This window comes from Panulirus ornatus, chromosome 62 (assembly GCF_036320965.1).
Source record: "Panulirus ornatus isolate Po-2019 chromosome 62, ASM3632096v1, whole genome shotgun sequence".
Classification (NCBI taxonomy): Eukaryota; Metazoa; Arthropoda; class Malacostraca; order Decapoda; family Palinuridae; genus Panulirus; species Panulirus ornatus.
The window spans coordinates 14296854-14304746 of record NC_092285.1 but is presented as its reverse complement, the minus strand read 5'-3'; the positions used below and the strand labels follow the sequence as shown (position 1 = coordinate 14304746).

Below are 7893 nucleotides of genomic sequence, written 5' to 3'. Positions count from 1 at the left end.
ACAGGTCTGGCAGGAGAGGTCCTATCGTCTACAGGTCTGGCAGGAGGGGTCCTATCGTCTACAGGTCTGGCAGGAGGGGGTCCTATCGTCTACAGGTCTGGCAGGAGAGGTCCTATCGTCTACAGGTCTGGCAGGAGAGGTCCTATCGTCTACAGGTCTGGCAGGAGGGGTCCTATCGTCTACAGGTCTGGCAGGAGGGGGTCCTATCGTCTACAGGTCTGGCAGGAGAGGTCCTATCGTCTACAGGTCTGGCAGGAGGGGGTCCTATCGTCTACAGGTCTGGCAGGAGAGGTCCTATCGTCTACAGGTCTGGCAGGAGGGGTCCTATCGTCTACAGGTCTGGCAGGAGAGGTCCTATCGTCTACAGGTCTGGCAGGAGGGGGTCCTATCGTCTACAGGTCTGGCAGGAGGGGGTCCTATCGTCTACAGGTCTGGCAGGAGAGGTCCTATCGTCTACAGGTCTGGCAGGAGAGGTCCTATCGTCTACAGGTCTGGCAGGAGGGGGTCCTATCGTCTACAGGTCTGGCAGGAGGGGTCCTATCGTCTACAGGTCTGGCAGGAGGGGTCCTATCGTCTACAGGTCTGGCAGGAGAGGGTCCTATCGTCTACAGGTCTGGCAGGATGGGGTCCTATCGTCTACAGGTCTGGCAGGAGGGGGTCCTATCGTCTACAGGTCTGGCAGGAGGGGTCCTATCGTCTACAGGTCTGGCTGCGAGCGTGTAGAGGTTCTCTGGGGTAAGAGGAGCGGCGGCGACATTCCTTGGCAGTATTAAGTGTAATTGTAAACCGGGCCCTCCTTGTGGCCGGCGTGGCTCCCGCTGCCAACACCAGAATAGTGTTGCTCCGCCGCCCTCCTTCCCCTCCCGAAAGCCTTGGGGCCACGCCAGGGGTGGGCAGGAGAGGGCAGAGAGAAGGTGGGCAAGGGGCAGGATTGGGCAGATGGCGTCGACTGCGGGGAGGAAGATGGTTGGGGTGGGCAGACAGTAGTGAGGACAGGGCAAGATACAAGAAATATACGATCACTAGGAAGGATAACAGACAAATATGTGAAGGTAAAGTTCTCATCTGACTGGCCAACGTCATGTCCTGGCGGTAGAAGTGATGATGATGGTACAACAGGTGAGGCTGGTGGTGGGTGATCCATGCAGGTGTTGAGCAAAGTCTGTACATCATTAATTTTGTTCGTTTTGTGTCAGAGGCTCAAGTCACTGACAACACTTCACGTGGGGACCAAAGACACAGTAGGGCTTGATGTTGGCACAGATGATGTAATGAAGGAAGGTGGCAGACACGAGTGCTGGGGAGGGCCTGGTGTTGGAAGGCAGCAGACACACGACAGTCACCAGCAGACGAGTGTTCTGTACACTACACCAGCCACACACACACACACACACACACACACACACACACACACACACACACACACACACACACACACACAAACACCCACGAACCATCATACTGGAACATGTCGATCATTATCAAGTAACTTCACAACTTCTTGTATGGGGCTCCTGGACTCACGAGGCTGCGCTCCACATAGGAGCAGGTTAAGGTGGGCTCCTTGAGGACAGGAAAGTCTTCGACGACGGTGATGATGATAACAATACAGCCTCGTCGTCGAAGGTGACATCTTAGACAGGACGTTTAGCCTCACAAACAGCACCACAGACTCACCTAACCTAACCTCTATACTGCACTACGTCCGAGCGAGACATACAAGAACTACAATAACTTCAACGTCACACACTTACGGAAGGACAGACACTTTTAGTGAGAGAGAAAAAGAAACGTTCAAGTTATATAAATGATCATAATTACATTAATGATCATAATTCCCAGCCACATTTTGAGAAGTGGGAAGTATACAATATTATTAGGTTTGTGCGACACCTACTATACAACCAAACAACCAACTGAACATACTCTTACAATCACATACGTTGTAAAGTCTTCACATTTAATCCCCATCGTTCTCTCTCTCTCTCTCTCTCTCTCTCTCTCTCTCTCTCTCTCTCTCTCTCTCTCTCTCTCTCTCTCTCTCTCTCTCACACACACACACACACACACACACACACACCAGACATACATGCATTTTCGTCTAGTGTCTTTCTAGTATGTTTGCAGGCATGGCATCTGATCTACTAATTATGCATCTTAATTGCAGAGTTGCTTTGAGAGAGAGAGAGAGAGAGAGAGAGAGAGAGAGAGAGAGAGAGAGAGAGAGAGAGAGAGAGAGAGAGAGAGGGTTTACTGTTTTCGTTGGTGCCATTGCCACAGTTAGCCACATCTGAAGGAAGGAATGAAGTGATGGTTGTGATGGTCGTTCTCGGCCATTTCTAGATGGGATAAATGTTCAACCAACAGTTTAGAATGTCTCTATACTAGAAACATCTCGTCATCGAACTTGTGCGACTGACACAAAATCTGCTTTTAAAGTAACCAGTAAAATTTGAAGATTTCCGTCTTAGTTGAGTGGGTGAAGGATGGTTGTTGTGTGACATTGACAGAAGGATAGACATAGACGATCAGCCCACACGACGTCACGTGTGGCTCTCACTCGCAATTACGTTGATTTATGGTTGGTGCTCGAGGACCATGAGGGAAGATGGCAAAAACCAGGAATTATGTCGGTGATGACAAGCCTTTTTATAATAATGATATGGATCTCTACCTTCATCAGACTCATCACTGTTAGAGAGAGAGAGAGAGAGAGAGAGAGAGAGAGAGAGAGAGAGAGAGAGAGAGAGAGAGAGAGAGAGAGAGAGAGAGAGAGAGAGAGAGTATCTTTTTTCCCCTTCTTTGTGGTGAGGTTGTACATCATGATACTTATCCATTCCAACATTCGACTGGACGGGAGAGTTCATGTCACACCCACACATGATTAGAGGTGGAAATGACCTGGTACCACCACTGTCCTACGTAGCTAATGACCTGGTACCACCACTCTCCTACGTAGCTAATGACCTGGTACCACCACTGTCCTACGTAGCTAATGACCTGGTACCACCACTCTCCTACGTAGCTAATGACCTGGTACCACCACTCTCCTACGTAGCTAATGACCTGGTACCACCACTCTCCTACGTAGCTATATTGATAATAATGTGTTGGTTCAACATTCATGATCCTCAACTCCAGCTGCATCATCTAGTGAGTGGGTGGGTGGGTGGGTGGGTGGGCCAAGCCATTAACACAAACACTTGTGTGTTGACAGACGCTCTCATCTCTGGCAATAAACATGAGATGTGGTAGTCACTGGTGACTCATGCCAGTTTGTATGAAGACGCTGGGTTTACATCAGGTGTTCACTGCTTCCTTGACACCTTTATGGCTAAATGAATGGAGGGAGTAAATAAACATAGATATACCCAAGTGACGGTACAATATTAGCTTAAAGGTCGCGGCCTTCGGGAACTTAGCAACATAGATTTTAAAACTTCGTTGATGGAGGAGGGAAAGGAAATGTGGTGGGGTTGGAGAGATGAAGGTTGTGGGGAGATGAAGGTTGTGGGTAGACGAGAGGTAGGTAGGTTGGGAGTGATCAGAGTAGCAGGATGATCTTGTCCCAACTGTCGTGGGAGATTATGGAGTACATGGAGCAGGAACCATGGGGGAAGGTACATAGTATGAGTCGGACGCCAGGAATGAAGGGTTGAGGATACAGCTCATGTGCCACATCCAGCCCCACGACGAGGTAGGTGTGGGTAACATCATACTGACACACAACCTCAAGATGTAAACTTTAAATGGAATCAAAGTAGATATAACTGGAGGTCCTGGTCACTTTAACCTGATAGCATGAGACAAGCCAAGAATGAGATGGTTAATCGCTTGTTTTCTTCAGTAACTCACTCGCTACAGGGAAGGTTCCGCGATGCTGGAAGTTTGATATCTTAATCCAGAAATTATAGCCAACTTTCCTTGACGTCCATAGTTGCTGAACTTATGTAAACCATCATTGAAGACGATGCAATAAATCTTCATCAGTCATCCATTGGTTTTCAGTGAAGTCATGCAAGTGTGACAAGTAATGAAGCCAACATGGAAGTAGATCGATCTGTGTTATATATTTAGGTTATCACAACACTGGGCATGTACACTAGATCCTCCTGGGGTCGACACACATTGAGCACAGGTCGAAAATAACTTTGTCCGGAGGTCCTGTGTGTGTGTGTGTGTGTGTGTGTGTGTGTGTGTGTGTGTGTGTGTGTGTGTGTGTGTGTGTGTTCAACATCTGTGACATGTGTTGAACGCTTTGTGACGTGTTCATGACTGTAACGTACCTAGCGCCTTGTTAAATGTCATGAACATTGTAACTTTGGTCAGCATTCTGTAACATCTGTAGACTTGATAAAGAAAATAAAAAATTTGGTTAGACTGACAGAGAAACAATTCTTTATTATAAGGTTCTTGTTTCCGGGGTGAGAGGTCGCCATTATAAATTAATGTTGGGATGGGAGGCGTCGTGATACACCAGGAATGTTGGCTGAAGTTCTCCAGGTCGGGAATGTTGGGAGAGGGTTGTGGAGGCCTGGGGTATTGGGACGGCTGTACAAGATGGGGGTGTAAGGAGAGGGTAGTCGAACCCTTGTGTCTTGATATAAGGCTGTCAGAGCTTGTGGTGTTGGTAGAGATGTGTTGTGGTAAGAGTCAGCGTGTAGTGTGGTGTTGGCAGAGATGTGTTGTGGTAAGAGTCATCGTGTAGTGTGGTGTTGGCAGAGATGTGTTGTGGTAAGAGTCATCGTGTAGTGTGGTGTTGGCAGAGATGTGTTGTGGTAAGAGTCATCGTGTAGTGTGGTGTTGGCAGAGGTGTGTTGTGGTAAGAGTCATCACGATGTGTGGTGTTGGCAGAGGTGTGTAGTGTGGTGTCGGATTATCAAGCAACAAAGAAAGATGTGTTTGACAACAGCGACAGAGCGTGAGCCGCCTCGCTGTGTTAGCCCAGTTATGTAACACAAGAGATGAGACAGATGATACGCCATGTTTTGATGTTGTACAAAGCTGCTGTGGGTATCAAGTATGAGGAAATTTATGAGTTGGTTGGGACTTGTATGGGTTAGGGATGTATGAGGTACAACTGATCATATTCAGGAGGAAATAATCGATTCTTGAAAAATATGACAATTATTTGTTTATTTTGTTGGCTAGAACGAACATCCTTTGTCAGTTAACCACGTTGTAGTTCACTAGATTCCCTATTAGGTAATTGGTTTATGTATGTATGTGTTGGTGATACATTATGTGTGGCGGGCAGGATATCCGGGTCATACATCATGTAACCTAACTTATCTCCAGTAATCACCATGACAGAAATAACAAGGCAGAAGGTACAGTGTTGCGTGTGAAGCATCAAGGAAGCTGCAAGATGTTGAATGTTGTGTAGTTGTAGCTAAACTGTCACTGGATGAAGACACCACTAGACCATAGTGTCTTCACGAAGCTCTTTGTCATACTGGATGAAGACACCACTAGACCATAGTGTCTTCACGAAGCTCTTTGTGATACTGGATGAAGACACCACTAGACCATAGTGTCTTCACGAAGCTCTTTGTGATACTGGATGAAGACACCACTAGACCATAGTGTCTTCACGAAGCTCTTTGTGATACTGGATGAAGACACCACTAGACCATAGTGTCTTCACGAAGCTCTTTGTGACACTGGATGAAGACACCACTAGACCATAGTGTCTTCACGAAGCTCTTTGTGATACTGGATGAAGACACCACTTGACCATAGTGTCTTCACGAAGCTCTTTGTGATACTGGATGAAGACACCACTAGACCATAGTGTCTTCACGAAGCTCTTTGTGACACTGGATGAAGACACCACTAGACCATAGTGTCTTCACGAAGCTCTTTGTGATACTGGATGAAGACACCACTAGACCATAGTGTCTTCACGAAGCTCTTTGTGATACTGGATGAAGACACCACTAGACCATAGTGTCTTCACGAAGCTCTTTGTCATACTGGATGAAGACACAAACTCACAGTTTCATGATGGAGGAGTTAAGATAACATGAAGATCTTCCACACACGAAGCAAGGCTCGTAAACCTGTCTTGAGCGGCTAATACTTCCTCTGACCTCACTACAATATGTCCCTTAATGACATGTTTGTGGCACTGCTGGGCAGGTGTTGGGAGGTCATGTTTGTGAGGTTATGTGTGTGTGTGTGTGTGTGTGTGTGTGTGTGTCACGCTTGGTATAACATGTTTCTTGACCAGTTGTCGTGATTCAAGAGACCAGTCTACGTTATAGATGATATAACATGACTAATACTGTCTTAACTCAAGCCATATGACCACGTCTCTTATCCAGTATCATGTGTACGGTACGTCGCTCACCCGCTCTCACAATACACTTTCACCTGACGAATCCATTTGGATCCAAGAAACAACCACTGTTACCTACAACCAAGAAACAACCACTGTTACCTACAACCAAGAAACAACCACTGTTACCTACAACCAAGAATGATCGATAGTCACAAGCGTCTCTCTCCAGCAATGTTCCCTCCGTGAAGTACAAGGTCACACACAATGTGGCACACCCAACGTGACCTGAACACAGAGCGCGGGTCTCGGCCACCACACAGTCCGTTGCTGATTATCTAGAATGGTTTATGTCTAATTATCTTGAGCAGGCTGTCCACCGTCACCACACGAGTCATCACCTGAGTGCAGGCAACAGTGGCCCAGTTATGTGTGCGAGGCGTGGCGTTAAGCGCGACGTACGCCTGCCACATTAATGAGGCACCTTCTGCCACGCCTTGTGACTTGCCTCGTTTAACTCATTCTGTATCCCTCATTACCTTGTGACTTGCCTCGTTTAACTCATTCTGTATCCCTCATTACCTTGTGACTTGGCTCGTTTAACTCATTCTGTATCCCTCATTACCTTGTGACTTGGCTCGTTTAACTCATTCTGTATCCCTCATTACCTTGTGACTTGCCTCGTTTAACTCATTCTGTATCCCTTATTACCTTGTGACTTGCCTCGTTTACCTCATTCTGTATCCCTCATTACCTTTTTTCTCTTCATATGATTTGTGTCAGAGGGGACGGGCGAAAACGGGAGAACAGTAAGTACTGCTTCATGATGAAGACGTTTCGTACATGTCTGCTGGGGTCAACATGTTTCTTATAGTTGATCATAATCTTATCTGCTATACAGTTTTCAGCCCAAGGTTGTATGCAAACAGTGACTGAACTTAATGAACATTGAGTTTCTATGGTGAAGAAGATGAAGTGAAGAATGTAAGTCTTGGTAGGTGAAATGTGGAAGAATATGGGAGATGGATTCATAATGTATGCTGGTCAGCTCCTCGCTCGACCCTGCTGGCTTCAGTATTTACAGTTTAGGATTTGTATATATATTCATAATGGAAAAATTATCGAAATAATATTAATCATTGTTTTATTCCTGTGTATAACTTAGCTTGAATATGTTTTCAGAATAGGCAACATCTAAGCTTGATTTATAGAAATTCCCAGTATAATCTCAGGATATTTATTATAACTTGTTACCAATATATTCTTCAGGCCTGACATGTACTCGCATTATTGATGTATAAGATACAAGTGATCATGTTAAGCATGATGGCCAGGTCATCAGTACAAGTGGCAGTCTATATTTGGCTTAAGCTTCGCGTAAACGAAACACTTGAGGCCCAGGTAGAGCACACGTCACAGTGGCTGGCTAGGCGAGGTGCTCTCTGTCGTATCATTCCTCTACGTCATCGGTTGTCAATGCTTTAATGCACATAAAGTTCGACACGTTCGATTTTCTTGCTTCCTTGATCAGTCCAAGATCAACATCTGCTTGTAACTCGAGCTTTGGGTTGAGCAGATGACTTGCCGGCACCCATACCTGTCAAGCTGAACTA

At 46.3% G+C, this 7893-nt stretch overlaps 1 protein-coding gene across 4 annotated transcripts in view; it reads right to left on the bottom strand.

Annotated features, from left to right (window-relative positions):
* The window catches only part of LOC139745747 (DNA polymerase lambda-like), a 305248-nt gene that overhangs the window by 128258 nt on the left and 169097 nt on the right, over positions 1-7893 (bottom strand). The gene's annotated exons all lie outside the window — the stretch shown is intronic.